The sequence below is a fragment of the Trematomus bernacchii genome, unplaced genomic scaffold (assembly GCF_902827165.1).
Source record: "Trematomus bernacchii unplaced genomic scaffold, fTreBer1.1, whole genome shotgun sequence".
Taxonomy (NCBI): domain Eukaryota; kingdom Metazoa; phylum Chordata; class Actinopteri; order Perciformes; family Nototheniidae; genus Trematomus; species Trematomus bernacchii.
This window is the reverse complement of record NW_022987609.1, coordinates 305,884-326,735: the sequence shown is the minus strand read 5'-3', so window position 1 is coordinate 326,735 and position 20,852 is coordinate 305,884. Positions and strand designations below refer to the sequence as shown.

At 40.7% G+C, this 20,852-nt stretch overlaps 1 protein-coding gene across 1 annotated transcript in view; it reads right to left on the bottom strand.

The window, feature by feature from the left end:
• LOC117483480 (neural cell adhesion molecule L1.1-like) overlaps positions 1 to 15,938 on the bottom strand; it is a 58,877-nt gene extending 42,939 nt beyond the window's left edge. Inside the window, 1 exon segment of the mRNA XM_034131839.1 lies at positions 15,499 to 15,938. The gene's annotated coding sequence lies outside the window, so the exon portion shown is untranslated.
• Between the last annotated feature and the right edge of the window lie 4,914 nt (positions 15,939 to 20,852).

The window sequence follows — 20,852 nt, the reverse complement described above, 5'->3', positions numbered from 1 at the left end:
TTTAAGCTTTTGGAATGGTGTTAAAAATATGTTTTTTTTAAGATGTGGGCTTGGAGTGAGTAAAATATTCCTAATTTTGTTGTATTAAAATCGAGTTTTTCTTCACAATTTGTATGGGCAAATTCATATTTATTTAGTTTGACAAAGTGTCAATAGCAGACTTCTGAAAAAATGCCATATGTAAATGTTTATAAGCTATTCTTTTAGAACTAGGAGAAGCCAAGCCACGTTCTGTGCTTCCAAATTGCACAAGGATTCTGTAGAATATTGCCACCATTGTCGATACGATTGTCTCCCAAAAGCCTCGCTGTATGCGATGTGTCTGCTGCTGGGGAAATGAAGCCTCCACTCCTGTGCATTGTTACCAACTCTATTCAAATGAACATAGCTAGCAACAGCTCCAAAAGTAACAAAAGCAATTGTCAAAATAATGTAATTTGCTCATTTGCATATTGGGGACTTTATGCAGTTTAATTTGCATGAAGCTTAGTGGTTGTATATGTTGCAGTGAGGGAGTTAGAGGAGAGGGAGGGCCCACGTGATGCTATCAGAAAAATAAGGCGGTCACTGCGATTAATCTGAGCAGCATTGGGAGTTAATTACAATATAATATATTTTAATATATTTCTGGCTTTTCCCTTGATGGTTTATAAAAAAAGTGTCTACATTTGGCTTTGAGGAAAACAGAAAACAATGTGATCGTCAAAGCTTTGCGAGAATAAAAAAACGCTAGTGGGGAAAAGGAAAAAAGTTGTCTATTAACAATTATGAAACAATTTTAAGTGTGTTTCTTGCTGTAACAGACACTGAAACATTGACGTTAATTGAGTGTATTCATAACTGTTTTAGGTTTAGTTGAAAGTAATAATGTTAAGTTGAACTGATATTTATTTCTTAAACTTAATAATATTGCTTTCATCTAACCTAATTTAGTTATGTGACATTTGTTGACATAATACACATAATTAAAGTCAACGTTTCCGTTTTATCAGCGGACGACCCCAAACACATCACGTTGTAAAAGTTTGTTGACAGCAAAAAAAAAGCCAAACTTGACCGCTTGATTAATGCTTTAGACCTCATTATAGAGTTCAGAGCCTGCAGGCGCCGATATTTCCGTTCTGTACCGTTTAACATTAAACATACTGTACCAATTTACTCTGTCTGCCCCCCACCCCCACACTCTGAGGGGCTTTAGAGGGAGGCAGGTGGACCAGCCAGTCCACGGGGAGGCCTGGGGAGGAGGGGAGCGAGAGCGGGTGCAGGTGGGACGGTCTGTTGGGAGGCCGGAGGGGGGGAGGGGGCTCGGAGGGGGGGATCACAGAGTTAAAGGAGGGGGGGGCGCAGGTGGACGGATAGTGCGCGACAGAGCGAGAAATTAATTCATTGATAGATTCCGATCTGCAGGAAAGAATTGGGAAGTGTGGATGTTGAGATTAAGGAAACTCAAAGGAGGATGGAGGGGATACTTCCCCCTCAGTGCACACACACATATACATATACGCACACACACACACACACACACACACACACACACACACACACACACACACACACACACACACACACACACACACACACACACACACACACACACACACACACACACACACACACACACACACACACACACACATGCTAACGCACAATGGGACACATGAATATGAGGAAAGTAAGAGCTATTCCCAGTTCATCCCTCCAGTTGGCTGCATGACCCAAATTCACCTAAATTCATTATTCATTGCATACCTCACATTTACTACCCTCCCCCCCCCCCACACCCACACACACTCATACACCCCTAGATGGAATCACCTATAGGTTGGTCACCCTGCCTATTTGCTCCAGGCTGTAAAATGGTCAGCATTTAAGTGTGTGTGTGTGTGCGTGTGTGTGTGTGTCAGTCGTTAGATCACAATGCTGATGTCCTTCACATCAGGCCTCATGAATATGTAATACAAATGACATTTTCATAAAGCACCACTGAGTTAAACATGTGTGTGTGCTCCCCATCATATGTTCTATATTAATATACAAGGGACTAACCTTCTGTGGTTAATGTTAATGTCAATTTAATGAGAAAATACAGATAGAGAACGGATGTGGAAACTGTTTACTAATGATATATTCCATTTATTTTGCTGCTTGCAGAAATGTAATCACACTTGTAATAGTTGTATGGTTATGTTAAGGCACTGAAGCATTCATAATGGTTGAAGGAAGTTGTTTTTACTGTGTTTGCTGAAGTGAAATGACAAAAACCAGGATCTTGATTTTCAAAGCCGTTCAACGTCCTCTAAGGTTGATTTCTTAGACTTTAAAAAACCTCTTTAAATTTCCCATAAAACATCTTGGCATCAGAAATCTTGGACTTGAAAGCAGATTTATGGCCTCCGGGAAATGAATCTTTTTATAACAGTAACAAAGAACATTTTGTGCGGACAAACAATAATCTGTCTTTTTCCACCTCTGCAGTTCATTTGCTCGTGTCTTTTAAAAATGTTTGGATGCCCACTGCAGCTGAATGTATCATCAGCCAAATACGAGATTTCATAATATTTATTTCCCAGCATTTGGTCTTGGACAGTGCCAAGCATTTCTCTGGTAACTGAGACTTTCCCGGCTCTATGACACTGGGACATAGTCATACCTCTGATGTCATCATCATGACACACACACACACTGAGACAGCCACGTGTGTGTGTTGAGCTGCCTTTGTGTGCGAGGATAACTAGACCGGAGGTCCCAATGGAAGACGGGAGGGGAATAACTCAATAAATAGAGGAGGTTTCTGACCCTGAACAAAGCACATCCACTGACAGACTTCCAAACACCCGCTGTCGTCTTCTTCTCTGTTTTTCTGCGTCTATTCCTTCATCATTATTTACTTTTTCTATCATTTTGTTTGGAAGTGCAGTTTCTCTTTTTGGCTCAGACACACCAGCGTCTGTTAAACTGCTCGAGGCGAGGCTTAAAAATCCGCTCTTATCGACTTCAACCCTTAAAGAAATAGGGAGACGGGCATCCAACCCCAATTAATTGAGACACTGTTGATTTGCCCATAAAATGTCCTGGCAACGGTTTTAATCACTGGCAGAGATTTTTTACCAGGCTAGTGGCGTTGCTCTAGGGATGGATATCTTAATTGGTCAATTACTTTGATCCAGACTGAAATATCCCAACAACTACTGGATAGATTGCTGTGAAATTTCCTAGAAATATTCACAATCCCCAGAGGAGGAATCCTACTGACTTTGGCACCTTCGAGAGGATAGCATTTGCTGTTTTCAGTGAAATGTCTCAGCAACTAATTGATAGGTTGCGACAAAATTCTGTCATAGGTTTGTCATATTTGGTCTAAAATACTGCTTTATCTCCATATTTAAACAAGTATCGTGGTTCCCCTATCTCTGTGATTCCCAGCTTTTAACATTGCGTCGAGAAACCAAAAATATGATTTAAAACTTTTTTTTGTAGTTGGACGACACGTTGTATAAACCATTTCCGGCCGAGCACTACAGGAAACAATGAAATACGATTCTTCAATCTCCAAAAAACCTTAAGATTGAGTTGATCTCAACAACAATATGCTTTGAATGATTAGGTAAAGGAGATGATGGAGAAATGGGAGGCAGGCATTTCAAAGACAAAAGCACACAATTATCTATTTCATTACATAAAAATCAACCACATGTCAACATGTGTCTATTTTAGGGCTGCAAATAACGATTATTCCCATCATCGGTTAAGCTCAGGATTAGTGTCTTCAATAATCAATCGCAATTTTCTTCAAGCAAACTGAGACGTCTTACAGAGTCCTAAACCCAACTAATATTCACTTAACAATCACACAAGACAAGAGAAAGATCATAATCCAAATAAACGAGAAACTGGAAGTGGGCAATTTCAGCAATTGAGCATCAAAAATGACACCTAAAATATATCAAATGTTGCTTGAATATTTTCTATCAGTAAAATAAATGGATGAATCTACTCTGCAGTGTACAGATATGCTCTGTTTATCTACCTGTCACAGTGTTGAGTTAAATCATATTGTCATTTTCTGTCTATTTGCCTTTCAGACGGGATGCGGGGGTCTTTTTACCCGCTGGTCCCCCAGCACATCCTGACGCCTTTCACATTCAAATCAGCTCTTATTGGCGTGACAATGTTTAGCCACCTCTGGATTACCCCCTCCTCCAACCAACCACACACACACTCACACACACACCTCTTCAGACACAAAGCCAGTAGCATGTGTTTGTTTCTGATTTGCCTCTCTCCACACGACATATGAAGCGACTATGAGGAGTGCATAAATCAGTCATTAGTGACGGTATGTTGCTGGATAAACAGCGGCTCCGCTCTGGGTGGCTTCCTGTCTCGGGTTGGGGTCTATTAGATTTAGCTGAGGGGCGAGTGGCACCAGCTGTGAAAGGCCACAGTGTAACAGAGCGCTGAGGGCGGTATATACAAGACCCCGGGCCTACATCTGTCACCGCCTTCACACAAAATAAACATAGAGGGCGGAGAGAGGAGGAAGCAGAACAATTTGAAGTGAAATGAATATAAGTGACAATACAGAAGTGCAGGAATGAGTCCTAAAATACAGAAATAAGTTAGCATTTAAGAACTTTTGGGTGTCCTCGTCTCAAAGTCAACGTTTTTGTTTAGAGGCCTGAAATAAGTGTGGGTAATCCAAGTCTACGAGATATTCAAAAACATTTCCAGGGAATAAAATATGTCCGTTGATACACCACTGGTGAATGTCCACAGCTTCTATGTGTCATAATAACGGCGGTGGCTATCAAGTGGCTAATGGAGGATACTAGCTGCCCTTAAGCTGAACATTAGCAGCCTTTATCTTAGCGGCGGTGAAATGAAGTCATGTGACCGTGCTGTTGTTTCTTTATAGCCTTTTAGTTTATTATTATGCTAGCAAAACCATGTCTGCAATATTTACAAATCCAATGGAAAAATCGCTTTGTTTTCGTCGATGGAGCCCTTGCAATGCTAAAAAGGTCATCACTGGATGAAACTGGTCATATTAGACAATGATTTTGGTTTAAAATGATGTAATCCTCTTACATAACAGTAATTGATTAATCTGATGTAATGATATTAGCACAGATTGGATTAAAATCATCAACAATATTAGAGATTAACTGAGAATAATGCTGTGCAGCCTCAGCGCTGCTAACAGAGCAAAGTGTCTCAGATAGTGGCTTTGCTCTTCCCTGCCAATCAATACAGGACATGATCATATATCATGTGTGTGACAGGCTCAGTTAACCAACGCCATTAACTCACTGCTGACCAGCAGGATCAGTAAGTGAGACTGACTCTGTTTCTCCTCTCCTCTTGAGATAATCAGTGTTACATGTTTGTGCAATATTCACTTTTCAAAGAAAATGTAATGGTATGACTGGCTATTACCTAACTACTTTTATATGTTCACTTTCTGTTTTTAACTATCAATGAGCACTCTTTTGATTAGATTTTCTTAATGCGTGCTTGTTATTCATTCATTGTGTTTTGCTTTATAACTGTGCTGTCGCTTTGCTTTAACAAGGTGTTTGACAGAAAGCCATATTCATACCACCACTGTACCATCCTTGAAAAACACAATTTCTTGAGTTTTTACCATTTTAAGTCTTTTAATAGTATGTGTTTTTTTTATAAATGTTTACATGGACTGCCCCCCCCCCCCCCCCCCCCCCCCCCCCCCCCCCCCCCCCCCCCCCCCCCCTCCCTTAGGGGAATTCATCCACAGAAAACACACTGGACGCTGCACTAGGTCAGAAACCAGAGGAGACTGTGAGGTCCACCGTAGACGGACCACTTTTGGACAAAATGTCCTCTCCGTTAAAGGCAGCTCATTGTGGAATAGCCTCCCAACTGAGATACGGGATTGTCCCACTCTCAATAGTTTTAAAGGTCAACTCAAAGAATGGATGAGCAACAAACAGACGTGTAATCACCGCTAAATGCACTTTAATACAGGGGTATCTCCTCTTTTATCTTATCTTGCACTTTATATATCATAGCTGCTACATTGTACTGCCACGTGGTTAATGCTTGTATGCTGCTCATGCTCTTTCTGCATATCATGTATTTCTTTTTGCTATGTATATAAATGTCATGTTCTTATATGTTGTATGGGACGGGACTACGGATGGAAATTAGCTCAAAGCTAAAATCCGTCTCATTTACACTTGTAAGCATTATTTTGTTTTAAAGTGTTCATCAATGTCCTGATTCAAATAAACGATAAAAAATAAACGATAAAAAAACAAAAAAAATATTGACATTTCCTCATTTTTGGACTTATAACGGATAACTGGTTGTGTTTTAAGTTTTCTTAAAAAAACAGCCAACAAATCCGACAAATCAGTGAAAGAAATCTGTGTTTTCTGATCTTACAGCAGAATGTTTTACGATGCGATAACTCTATCACTTTTAGGAAAACGTTTAAAAAAACGACTTAGGTTTGAGGAAACATTGTGGTTTTTGGCCATTCTGTGTTGGCTTAATTTGCTAGCACTGGAGATGGCGGCTTTGGAAAATCCCAATCATTAAATATTCAGTCTCTTTTAGCTTCATTCTAAGAGTCCGCCAGCTCCTGAGGGACATATCGGGTTCTTTAGCTGCTAAATGCTCCACTGTGTTCACCAGCAAGTCTCTAACTGAGTCTGTCTGATGCTTAGTGCTGAGCAGGTAGGGTACACTGGGACGTTTACTGGAAACATCTGCACGCTGCTGCTGGAAACATCAGTGATGGGTGTGAACAGGACTGGGCGACATGAAGATGATCATAAACTTCAATGTTCAAATTGTTACAGTATTGTAAGGTTGATAATTGACGCAGACACAACACATTTACACCATGAGATCTTTGATAAATAATCACCAGACATGTGGATATAATAACTTTGAGGGGAAAGGCGAATAATAAAACAGCTAGTAGATCATAGTAAATTCTGAAATGTTCATCACTTTACTGTAATCTAAAACCAAGAGAAGACAACAGTAATGGTGTCCAACATCGAAGAGAATATCTAGTCTCATATTGCGATACCAATACATTATTGAAATATTGATCAGCAAAAGTGTGAACTAAAGCGTCTGGCCAAAAAACTAACGTTGCAGGAGATCCATTATTATGATAAAGATATAGTAGATGTCACTTAGCATTTATAAGCACTGTTGATCAAAAAAATCTTGATTGGGCATTTTTTTGTATTTCGTAAGATGCATATAGTTTCCTTATACCTGAATTTGACTTGCACCAAAGTGTCTCTTGCACTATTTTAGTACTGTATTTAATGTCACACTGCTACAACTACATCGTCCCTGTTGTTCATATGACAATAGAGCCTTTACATTTCCCTCCTCTTGATAACATGGTCAGATCTTGTGAGGCTTGAGGCTATACAGAAACTAGTCCAAATAGAGAATTAGCCTACATTCCTAATTTAAGTGACAATGACAGTAACAATATCGACATATAACAGGTCATATTAGAGAAGGATCAGGGTTAAAGAAAATGTAATCTTCTTACCCGACTGTAATTGGTTAATGAAATCTACCGATATAACACAGTCTGGATGAGATCATCAGCCGTAGGTCAGGTGATAAATCATTGCAGGTGAACCATAACTTGATCTCTTGTTATTATTCCAAATAGAAACTTACGCTAGAACAGTTTCACTGATTTGTTTCCACCACTGGCAACATCATCACATCATCCAGCCGCCTACACACAGCTCCTCCTGAGCCCGCCACACACACACACATCTACCCACTCACACACACACACATCCACCATCACACACACCTCCACCCAGAGGATCGTCTGGCTCTCAACCTTTTTTTCTGCACAGCTGCTTCCAATCCTACTGAGAGACCCTCACATCACACCTAATCCCTGCTGGCACGTAGAAGAAGTTTCCCCGCGCTTTGATTTGAGCTCTTCACATAAGAACCTCTTCCTCTTGATGTTCGAGTTGTGAGGTCGAGCCCGGCGGCGGCTCTGAGGCTCCAGAGGATCGGACAGAGGCCGTTTCTCAATGTGGAGTACACCTGCTGCAGAGCCACTATTTCAAGTATACTACGTCATCGAGTGGCGCCGAATGCTGGGCATTTAACATGCATTTAAAACAGTCCTTCGGCGCCACTCGATGACGTAGTATACTTGAAATAGTGGCTCTGCAGCAGGTTTACTCGACATTGAGAAACGGCCACAGTAAGGGTGCAAAAAAGGTCAGAGCTGCACGTTTTAAGAAAGAACACCTTTGTTTAGTTATTTCTTAGAGGGACTTTTAACGATTTACGAGAAAAGATACTGGGGGTGTTTCTCAATCGAGAGTACGCTTGCTTGGTAGCACATGTCTGCCGAGCATCTTGCTTCAGAAGCGAGTCAAGAATACTTCCTGGCATTCGGAAAACGAAGAGTGGAACAGGCTAGCAAGTGTGCAGGTGTGCGTCATATGAGAGGCCCCGCCTTACATTTTCCGCCACAGATTTGGGGAAATTGGTCCGTGCGCAAAGCATTGTGGGGATTTTAAGACCGCGGAGTCTACTCATGTGCAGCCTCGATATTTCTCCAAACGGAGTACGCCGGGCTCGGTAGATTTCCAAGTATGCTGGAGATTGGAACAGTACTTCGGCGGCACTCGATGACGTAGTATGCTTGAAATAGTGGCTCGGAAGCAGCTTTACTCGCGATTGAGAAACACCCAGAGTCTCTGAAACTTCAAAGGCACTGGAGCTTAAAATACACATGGTAATAAACAAAATAAAGAAATAAACACGTGCAGCATTTCGAATTAACGCAACAAAGTGAGAAAATGCATCTCCATACGCTGAAGTACGTTGGTTAGCTCCGAACTTAGCGTAAGCCTTTTAGCCTTTTGCTACTGTCTGACCAATTCCAAATAATGTTAGCTAATATCAGAGACACGCAATCTGGGTGTTAGGGAGGATATATTACGCTCATTTTCAGGTTCATATTTGTATTTGGTGCCTCTCTACTGTGACGTGTTTTTAGTGATCAAAGAGGTCTTTAAAACTAAAGTCAATGTTCAATCATTTGAAGAGATTTGAACTCATTTCTGTTTTGTGCGACTTTCAGCAGCGACTTTGTTGTGTTTTCTATATTCTGAACACAAAAATGGGATTTTTCTACATTGTCTACTGTTTTGCCAATCCCTGTGTCTTCTAAGTGTGAAATCATTTAGTTCTCCATTGTAAGAAGATTTGAAAAATACTATAATATAGTAACGGCATTTCTGGATGCACTTTGAAATCCATGTCGGCTCTCATATCTCTGTCTCGATGTCCTTTACGCAAGAAGCCACAACTCTGTCTCCAAGTTACACCACTCCCAGGTGGGAGATCGCATTTCTTTATTTCCACTCATCTCTGAGAGAGTCTCTCTTCATCTCCCATTCTCCTTCACCCCCCCCCCCCCCCCCCCCCCCCACTCACCACACCCTGAGAGAACAGGAAGGAAGGTTTAAATTAAAAGGAGATTTGATTCTTATCATATTATTCAATCAGTCGGTGAAAATGTCAATCTGCATTGTGTGTAAGTGTGTGAACGTGTGTGTGAGATCAGCCAGCATCTCTTCCTGCCATCCCTTTCCCGTCTCTCCCCCATCCCCATGGTAACCCCCTGACTCCAGCAGCACACAGCAATATTTCTCTCCCCCATCCCCCACGCTGCCCCTCCCTCTTTTCTCCCATCCCCCACTCCGTCCCTCCACACCTCTCCCTCGCTTTCTCCCCGCTGCCACTCCCTGCATCTCCTCGATTCACCTCTCCCTCTCTTTCTCTCTCTCTCTCACACACACACACACACACACACACACACACACACACACACACACACACACACACACACACACACACACACACACACACACACACACACACACACACACACACATACATCGTTATTTCACACACACTAAGGAGACAGATGGTCCGCTTTGGAGGGAGTTACGACTCACTGCAGGTATGAGGAGATAACTAAAAGGAAAGGAGCCCAAATAAGACTCCACATTTAGAGTGATTTCCCCCCAGAAATCTTCTGCATGATAAAAGACTCTCCTACATTTTTGTGTCAAAACACGTTTGTCTATGTCTGAATTACAGTTACTAATATACTTAGTTCACAGCTGATCCACCCAGTAAGTTCACTGATGCTGCTTTCCGGGAAACACATCTTTCAGGTTTGTTAAGTGTTACTGTAGATATTGAAACAATCTAATAATTGTGAGCCTGTTGACGTAATGGAGGTACAGGATGAGGTACGAATAAAAAGTAGGGCATGATAAATGAAATCCTTCCAGCTTTAGGCAGATATCGCTGTCAGGGTTGAATGACGCTGAAATGCACGGTTGCGCCTAACAATTATTTTAATTTTTAATCATATATTATATTTGTTCTTAATTCATAGACAGAAAATGGTTGAAAAAATGTCAGCTACAACTCTCCAAATGTAAAAAACTAAAACTGTTATGTTATATATTTAATGGGTTTAATGTCATATTTAAATTGTGTATTATTTTGTACAGTTTTTGTCTTAGATCGCATCATTTATTTGTATTCTCTTTTTATACAGTTTTGCAAGAGAGCCTGATTGCTCACGACATTGCTTCTCTGTCTTTGTTGTGCATATGAAAATAAATACGTTCTTGTCCGTCTTGTTTTTTCCTCCCACCAATGCAATACACAAAGATTTTCAATTTATTCCAATTTGAGTCAAAGACAAGCAGAGGATGTTTGACATTTCGGCTGGAAAAGTGACAACAAAGTCAATCAAATTATTTGCTGACACAAATCGATATGGCTCTAAGTCTTACCTCTTATGCCTTTTACTGGAAAATGACCCAGTTATGACAATATTGATCAGAACTGAAAGGATCCCATTGATCGAAATGTGCTATCAAGCAAAGGGAACACACAGACACTGAGTGAGTCCGTTTGATGTCATATTTCAGCTGCCGGTCACTGTACGTTATGTTATGATCGGATATGTTTTGCACCATGTGCTCGTGTGTCACTCGACTGACTGATGACATTGTGGGTCAGATACTTGGCTGATCAAGTGTCCTCTGTGTTTGTGGTAAATTCATGAATGGCCTCTTGTCCCACACTTCCCGCAGAAAGAGTCACATATTTGCAGGAGGAAGTGTGTGTGCGCGTAAATGTGTGTGTGTTTGCACGAGTGTGTGTGTTCACTGTACATGTTGTGAGCATTGAAACTAGATTAGCTGTTTCTGTGGAGATTAAAACGCCAAACACAGAGGGGCTGTTAAGACCCTCCTACGGTCTCTAATCCCAGCTAATGGGTGCCCCCCCCCAACCCTCTTTACACACACACACACACACACACACACACACACACACACACACACACACACACACACACACACACACACACACACACACACACACACACACACACACACACACACACACACACACACACACACACACACACACACACACACACACACACACACACACACAACAGGAAGAGGGATGAAGAAATGAGGAAGACGAGCTGAGAGGAAATAGGGGAAAGGGGCATTCCTCTCATTTCTCAACACAAAGGCCTCTTTCTGTGGAGGAGAAGTGGAAAAACAAGGGGAATAAAGAGAAAGAAAGGAGAGGAAAGATGGATCAGAGGGGAGGGAGCGGGGGCGTGAGAGGCAGATGGATGAAGATGGATTAGAAAAAGCATAATGAGAAGTACAGAGGAAGCAGAGATAGAGACAGGAACTGAAAGAGAGCAAAAGTCAGACTAATCTCATTTTGCTGGACGGACCTCCCTCCGACCCTCAGCTCTAAGTCCGGCTCCAAACGTCTCCTCAACCTTTCTCCGGGGACTGCTATCGACTCTAGAGAGCTGGCAGGACAACAGACATTCATGCTGTCCTTTTACTAAATACACTATCGCACAAATCTCCATGATAACAGGAGGACAGTCAGTCAGTCTGGCTCTTAAAGGTTACATTGTCAGACAGAGAGCAACAACTGAGTGAAAGTTCAGCACTAAAGCAGAAAGCTTACAGTCTCATACTCACTTGAGAAATCCTTCTAATTCTAGCCTGAGACATTTCTTCTATTAAACAGTAATATGATATTTCTATCTTGTCTTCTATCTGTCTTCTTAGTGTGATATCATTTAGCTCACAGGACTATTGTAAGTCGATTTGAAAACTAAGACAATGGGAAAACTAACTTTTGTCCTGGTTGCTTTCTTATTTTATTACATGTGTGTTTGACTGTTAACTTTATATTTTAAGCTTTACTTCCACACTGTCCCTTTGCTCTCGTAACGCTGTAAACGTCCCCGCTGTGGGATGGATAAGGGATTTCTGAGTCTGAATTTGCAAAAGCTGCAACCGGGAGTGCATGCATAAAAACCACACAACTTTACAAACACTCTCTGCTGAGTGCAAGGATGCCACCCACATGTTTCTACATGAAACTGTTCATGAGTTTTGCCATGGTGCAGGAATATATTAGATACTGTAGAAGTTATGCATGAGCTGCTGCTCTCTGACAAAGGGCAAAGGTCGGAGGTCTGAGGGAATTAACAAAAGAGCGACCTATAGATCTGCAGGACACAGCTAATACAAATAATGACTAAAAGCTCAAATGCTACAGTGGTAATGATAGTGGCATTTTTCAACAGCTCTTACCATCTAATCAAATCTTGGACTGGATTTTTTTTAAAACTACACTACACAAGTTTTTGAGCACAACTGTAATCATGGCAGGGATTTAAAATGGAGTTCGACACAGAAACACTGAAAGGACACAATCCAGCCACCCCCAATGTCAGAGTTTAGTCCTCATCCAAAGGGAGAATATTATTGTAATACGTTTAAATTCAATACTCAGTGTACAGATATCCAGTCTCTTTGTTTCCTGAAGTATCTGTCTTGCTATCTCTACCCTGCACTAAAATAAACTTCCATTTCCTTTTCCATGTATTCTACATCAACTGGTGAAGTGACATACATTTGCACATTTGAGAAGATTTTACAGGGTTACTTAGAAGTCACTTTCTTTTACTTTTTAAACTTTATTTAGGACCTTATTAGTTATTACTGCAGTGACGACATCTCACTGCATGTCCGAAAGTCCTGTCTTGTTGACACGGGGTCGACAACACAGGACTTTCGTCACATTAGTGTCAATCCACAATGTCAAAAAACAAACAATTATATAAAAAACCAGATCAATTAAGAAGATAACAATACATTCGTAATGTTATCTGAACAGTAATTGAGTGAATTAAGACAAAGATACAGTAAAAGTGGGTATAACAAGTATGTATATTGCTGACCGACACTTCTGCAGTTTAAAATGTAACTAAATTAGAACCAGAAATATAATCTACAGTTATCTAAAATAGCTAGCTCTTGTTTCCCTCTGTCTAAAATCAAAGAGCCATTGTTTTAAAAAATAATTATGAATAGATTTCTTCATAGTAATCTACATATGTGTCCTCTCATTTGTCAGTCTGGAGGTTGTAAAGTATAAAAGAAGCGCCAATATAAAATATCACCAGATGGTTACAGTCAACCTGAGTATTGCCAAACATGAGGAGGAAGGGGGAGGAGGAAGGGGGAGAGAAAACATTTTGCCTAAAAAACCTCCTACGCCATTCGCTCTTAACTTTCCCTCCTCCTCATCCTCCTCTTCCTCTCTCATCCTATTCCCAGTCCAGACTCTCTTTTCATCTCCCTCTCTTCTTCCTCATCCTCTCTTTTTGGATAATCTTTCTCTTCTGGGATAAATCTTTTAGCTCGTCTGTCTCTCATTAATATCTCCTCCATTCTCTCTCCTCCTCCATTCTCTCTCCTCCTCCTCCCCCTCCTCTAAGGTTCTGGACTAAATTCAAGGCAGTCCGCAGTCTAGGTGAGAAAACCCGACAATGCAAACGACAGAAAGGCAAACGAACGGAGATGTTTGTGTTGGTTAAATGACGTTGCTGCGAGAGAGAAGAGGAATTTGAGAGTAAACAGAAACCTGGTGAAAAGTATGAAAGGGACGAGCACAGCAGGGAGTAACACAGACAGTGAGAGGAACCCTCTTTGTAGGGTTGTGGGTCCGTATGAGAAGCACCACACACGTCAGATGTAAAGATTACAATGAATCTGCAACTGTTTTAATTATCGAATAATCATCATTTTAAGCAAAATGTGCAAATGGCGGACCCCTTAATGTGGAAATGTTAAGTTTTTCTTTGTCATATAGGGAAGCCATGTGAATATCTTTGGGTTTTTAAAAATGTTTCAGCCAAAACAAGACATGTGAAGGCCCCACCTTGGGATGATGGAAATGATGAAGGGCTTGGTTTCTTTTACATTTTACAAACGAAAAACAAAAGGATGTGTATCTAGCCCTTAAATAATAACACATAGATTAATAAATAATCCCCTCTATATCACCCTTTCATCACTGTCATTTTAATAAAGGACTGACTGCTCAAAAAAATATTTAAAAAATAAAATAAAATCTGGAAGAAAGCAAAAAGCTCGGGAAAAAAAATCAAACTTAAAAAATTCAAAAATCTTTAAAAAAGAATTAAAAATCTTTAAAGAAAGGCTAAAATTGCATTAAAAAAAATAATGAAAACAAATCTAAATCGCTCCCAAACATCTATAGTAAGAGTTGACAGTTGAGGAAGTCCCAGTCTCTGCCCTGAGGCACTCCGCTTTTTCTTTTTGAACTCCCCAATGTAAGAAAACATAGAAAACCAAGCTAAATGTACAGCTCAGCGCAGATCAGTACGAGGTGAGCCGCAGAAGCCATGGTGCTTTCAATATCCATGATTTCATTTGTAATACGAGCATGACACACAAAAAAAAGAAATCACATCTGACAGAAGAGTTTTAGCCGGGGAGGAAGCGAGCTAAAAACCAGTCGTGAATAATTGAACACTATAATGTTGCATAGTGCTCTATTTCATTCAATATTAATAAACACACACGGCTGCGGATGACATATCGAGATATTAAAAAGCTGAATCAGACACTCCCTGCAGACGGATTTACCCACACAGCCTGTTTGTCTGAAAACATGAATGGTCTTTTCATGTTTGAAGTCTGAAGGTGCAGACAGTGAAAGCAGACAGAAGGGAAGTATGCATCCACACACACATGTTAATCCACACACACACAAATACATCCATTCATACACAGAGCACACCCTGCACAGTGGTTCATACTTGGCATCATATTATGTAAGACATCTTGCTCCCTCCAGCCAGCATACGCCGTGATACACACACACACACACACACACACACACACACACACACACACACACACACACACACACACACACACACACACACACACACACACACACACACACACACACACACACACACACACACACACACACACACACACACACACACACAAACCCACACACAAGCGGCATGCTGGGATGCTTTCTTTTTTATCTTACCTCTGGAGGTGTGGCGTCTCTCCTTCTGTCTCCTCTTGTCTTGTATCCTCTGTTTCCTCCTGGTCACACTCTCTTCTTCTTCTTCTTCTTCTTCTTCTTCTTCTTTATTCTGTGTTTCCTGTCCACTGAGTCGTGATTTTCTCGTGTCTGTCTCTCACTGATTCTGCAGTGGTACATAAAACACACCCTTCTGAGCGCTGCCTCTCCTCCCTCCTCTCCTTCCCTCTCTGCTGCTCTCTGATTGGCTGCTTCACAGGGATGACATCAGCCCCTCTCTCTCCCTCTCTCTCTCACTTCCTTCTCCCTTGGGACCTGGTGCCCCTCCCTTCTTCTTTACCTCCGTGCTACCCCCCTCATCCTCTATTTGTACCGCTCTCCATCTCCAGCCTCTCTGTCTCTCCTCTGTTCTGGTTCTCTTACTGGGGGCTGGCTGGTAGGACTGTAATAAAATCAGAAAATGTAAATGGACTTGTAAAAATGATACATGTCACTTTGAATAAGTATTACAACGCATATGAAAGACTTGAGTTTACGATATGGGAAAAGGCGTCAACACAACACAGCATAATCCTCAGTGTAAATGTAACTCTTATGGTTTTAAACATAACACTTTCCTGGTGTTTAGGTCAAAGTCCCTGGGAAGTTTAAGTGACATATTGTAACTCTTTAATGTTTTTTTTTAACAATAAATTGTGTTATTACCGAGTGTTGACTTTGGTTCCCTTGTCCCTCTTCCCTGTCAGAAAATAACAAAAACGTGTCAGATTCCAATCTTTTAATAAAGTCATTTGGACCATAACAAATGTTTTGTCTCCTTGTCTCCCCATGTGGTGTTTTGTTCCGTTTTCCCTTTTTTTCCAGATCTAAAAACACTACTTACCTTAGCCTGCCAGAGTTTCCTGTAATGGGTCTGACCCATCAAAATACAGTATAGGTTTTCACACTCGAAATAAAACCAAACCATAGTTTAATTGTATTCAGACCTCTTTGAGGTTTTGGCTTTTTGGTCGGGACTGTGGTCAGAGAGAGGTTTCACATCCGTAAATTAGTAAGAATGAAACTAAAAGGTCAGGAAGTCTAGACCAAAAGTGGTGGTGTGAAGAGGCGCCTAGTTGCTAAATGTCAAACTTTAATTCATTAGCTAGTAATTCAGTCTGTCGGTGGGTTTGTTAGTTTGTTAGAGGTAAATCCGCTGCTGCAAACAGGGTGGATGAGAGCTGTGAGACTCGTTAAACAAAAGGAGATACTAGTGCAATCATTCTTTGTACATTTTTCAATATCTTTGAAATCTTTAATGGCTAATTTTCCTGACCACTTTTGAATGTTCTGACCATGTTAGAAAGCACGGATATTGCACTCAGACGAACCAAATCAATGTTTAAAGCCGGATGAACTCCACAGTCTGAGAGCTGCGACTGTGAAGTCACTTCAGATCGGTTTCAGTCCCATCACTCAGACAGCAGCTAACATCTTCACACACATCAATCTCCGTCTCCCTCTGCAGGCTTTTCCCGCTAAGCTCCACCTCCTCTTCTTCCTCCTCTTCCTCCTCTTGTTCAATGAAATAGAAATGCTGTTCTACCCTATCCGGACTACAAGGCCAGAGACACATAGGTGGCATTTTGTTATCTGCCAAACAGAGCAGGCAGCCAAAACAGCCCCACTCCTCCCATGAGTGTGTGTGTGTGTGTGTGTGTGTGTGTGTGTGTGTGTGTGTGTGTGTGTGTGTGTGTGTGTGTGTGTGTGTGTGTGTGTGTGTGTGTGTGTGTGTGTGTGTGTGTGTGTGTGTGTGTGTGTGTGTGTGTGTGTGTGTGTGTGTGTGTGAGATACAAAAAGAAAGAAAGTGTGTGACAGATGGACAGGGAGAGTGTCTGTGTTTAAGGGTTTCTCTTTGGCAGGAAGCTACATACGTTTGGAGCTCTGTTTCAGTGACCGGTCTTTGTGTGATGTTTGTTATACTGTATTATTATTTCCCTCAGCTGTTCCTCTTTCACTGGAATAACACAAAGCAGCAGTCAGACAATAGAGAACATGTACTGTAGCTGCTAAGCAATAGAGAAACCAAGTCCAACATGCATGAATTCATAAAAATAATTAAGATATCCAAAATCATCGCAACTCTATCAGGGGACAAACAGTTGCTGGTAACAAAAGACTAGCAATGTTTTTCACTGTCCTGAAAACAAATGTAAAGTCACAGACACAAACAATGTTTATATGCCTCAAAGACTAATTTATGTAAAGAATTTAAATGTTTACTTCTTGTACCAGTGATAAAACATATATGGTAACATGCTAATGCTAAGAAGTTGCAATGTTTGCAATGTCAGTTCAGCGCAGTAGCATGCTAACATTTGCTAATAAGTCGTAAACACACAGTAAGCTACAGCTGAGGCTAATTGTGTTGTCTTGTTTTGAGTTAAGCACATATTTTTGTTGGAACATTTTTTTTTTAAGTTGACTTTATGATAGTGTTAAAAATAAAAGTAATATTCTGCCTCAAACGAACAAAATACAACCACAAATCGTCCGATAATCTTTGACATTTCACAAAAAAACGAATAAAACCGCAACGTCAGAAATGTATGATTCTGGAACAATCCATTTTGTAATTGTTGAGATGTTACAGAGAATAATTTAACACTTTATCCTGCTTGTTACACTACAGGAAAGTTCAGGGAATCAGACAAATGTATCTTCTTGAAACCACAAATGTTCCCACAAAATCTCACGACAATCCATCCAATAGCTATTAGTTTAAATATGTCAGTCTGGACATCAACCGGCCAATCATCTGACAGAATGACACTGCACTCCACAGAGCCGCACAACAACAAGGCTAACGTAAAAAAGTGAACAAGCTCAGAGGAAAATACCAAGCACAGTGACCTTTAGAGAAAAGCTGGTTATTTCCATGTCTGCCTGAAACACTCGCTTTAATTTTCATCTTCTGATCTGCTTCTGCTCAGCAAATTGAGTTTCCTTCTCAAGCAGTTCCATTATCTCCTCCACCTCCTGCAGGTTGTGTTTGTCCCTCACTCTCCTCCACCCTTTTCCTCCATCTCCATGTCTTCCCTCACTTAAGCCTTAATTCACTTAACTTGTATGTGTGTGTGTGCGTGTGTGTGTGTGGGGGCGGGGACCGAGGGTTAAGATGCAAGTGATCGATACTGCAGATCTGGATCTTTCTCTCTCCGCTCACATGTCCTTGTCTCATGTCTAGCATTGTCTGGGACATGTCAGCAAGCGCACACACATGCACACAGACACACACACACGCACCCAAACACACACATGCACACGCACACACTCGCACCCAAACACACACATGCACACGCACACACTCACCAACCCTCCTTCTATATGGATATTTACCGTAAGTGTGACTCAGCCTGTCTGACTGGAATACAGAACACTAAGAAACTGCAGCACACACACACACACAACTTATACATATTGAAGACGAGCTGTCATCTCCGTCAGTGAGGGTGGAGTTAGAAAGAAGAGAGAGGAAGAGCAGCAGTGATGTAGAACGAGATGTGAGGATGAAATGTACAAGGGTTAACAGTTTGACTTAATTACACGTCAATAAATCCTGTAAGGCAATCAGAGCCATTAGGCTTATGAGTGCTGCGCCCGCTGCTGCCTCTATTCTCCTTGTAAAACACACACTGCTGCACACACACACACCGCTGCACTTTTATTCATTTCCTAATGCATAACCTGAAACTGAACCCTGACTAACAAGAACAACTTCCATTTCCTAACAACAAAGCAGCATTTACCTATCAATCTAAGGGTAAATACTTAATAATATAATAGTAATGCATCTAAACTGTATTTTAAGGTACATTTTGAGCAATAATCTGGTTTTCATCATTCATCAAAATCTTTGTGAATACATATACACACTGTATATATTGTAAGATACACGTTTTTACCGATTAATATATTTTAGTACTACCTGTCCATTTTTACTTAAATTATGTGGATATAAATATTTGTTTGTAACATTGAATAATTGTCACAAACCTAATGTCCCCCACAATAAATAAAGTATTGTGATTTTGATAAAGGTTAATCCTGGTCTATTATGAAGAGCAGCTACCTTTATGCTAATTTACAATCTTATACTGCAAGCAACCAGTCAGTAAAGCTAATCTTAAAGAGTAGAAAAAGATAATACAAATCCAGTTACCTCTTAAGATCTCTATTTGTCACTTTTAATCTTATCTTGTTTATTGTTGTTCAAAACAAAAGTGAAAAAACGCGGATCGCCAAAAATATCAAACTTCACAAACCCATCCTCGTAAAGCAACGCAGTTAAACCAGTAAACAAGTGACAGTGTTTTTTTAGGAGCTGCCCCCAGATATCCCTCACACAAGACTGAGTCACCTTCCTCTTTAAATACATTAAATATAATACTTGTACTCATTTATAGTATTACTGCAACAAAAAACGCCTTATAATTGTATGCCTCCGCCAACCCGTGAAGGTGCAGTTCACATCGTCTTTTATCATTTTATACATGTATGTAAAGTCATCATAAATCGGGTATGAACCCTATGGGCAAAGACGTGTTCTGTGAGGTCACCGTGACCTTGAACTGTGACCACTCAATTATAATCAGTTCATCCCAGAGTCAACGTGGGCGTTTGTGCCAAATTTGAATAAATGCCCTCAGGCCTTTCTGAGATGGGAAGGCTACGTCTCTACAAACAACCCAGAAGCATGATGCTGAGGAATAAAAGCAAACCAAAGCTGTAGCGCAGTGATGTGATATTCTTATTTAATGCTGCTTAGCATTCTTCTTCAAACTTTTAAGTCCCGTCTAAAGACCCACCTCTTTTCCCTCACTTTCGAGTCAGTCTGAGCTATGCTCTACCTAATTCTATGCTTTTATTGTCTGTCCATAGCCTTTACAGTATGTGCCTTGTATCTATTCTTATGTGTGCCTTTTATCTATTCTTATGTGTGCCTTTTATCTGTTCTTGTAATATTATATTTTGTTATAATGTTATGTTCGTTGTGAAGCACTTTGGCAAACCCTCTGTTTTTAAAATGTGCTATAGAAATAAAGTGGATTGGATTGAATTGGATTAGTCTCTGCTTTTTATGAAAAACACAAAATCATTTCTTCTGTGTGTTGCTTATGTGCCTGCAGGTATATGACGGAGTGCACACTGCCATCTACTGGTTACATTGATGTACTTCAGGTAGCATGCCTCAGTGTTTTGCACTAAACACAAAGACACTAAGGCCATAGTTTGGTGTTTAAACGCTGGTGGTAAAAGCATTCAGCTCAATATGATTCTGCTTCATTCACCAGAGTGTGAGGTTTTAATAACTGATG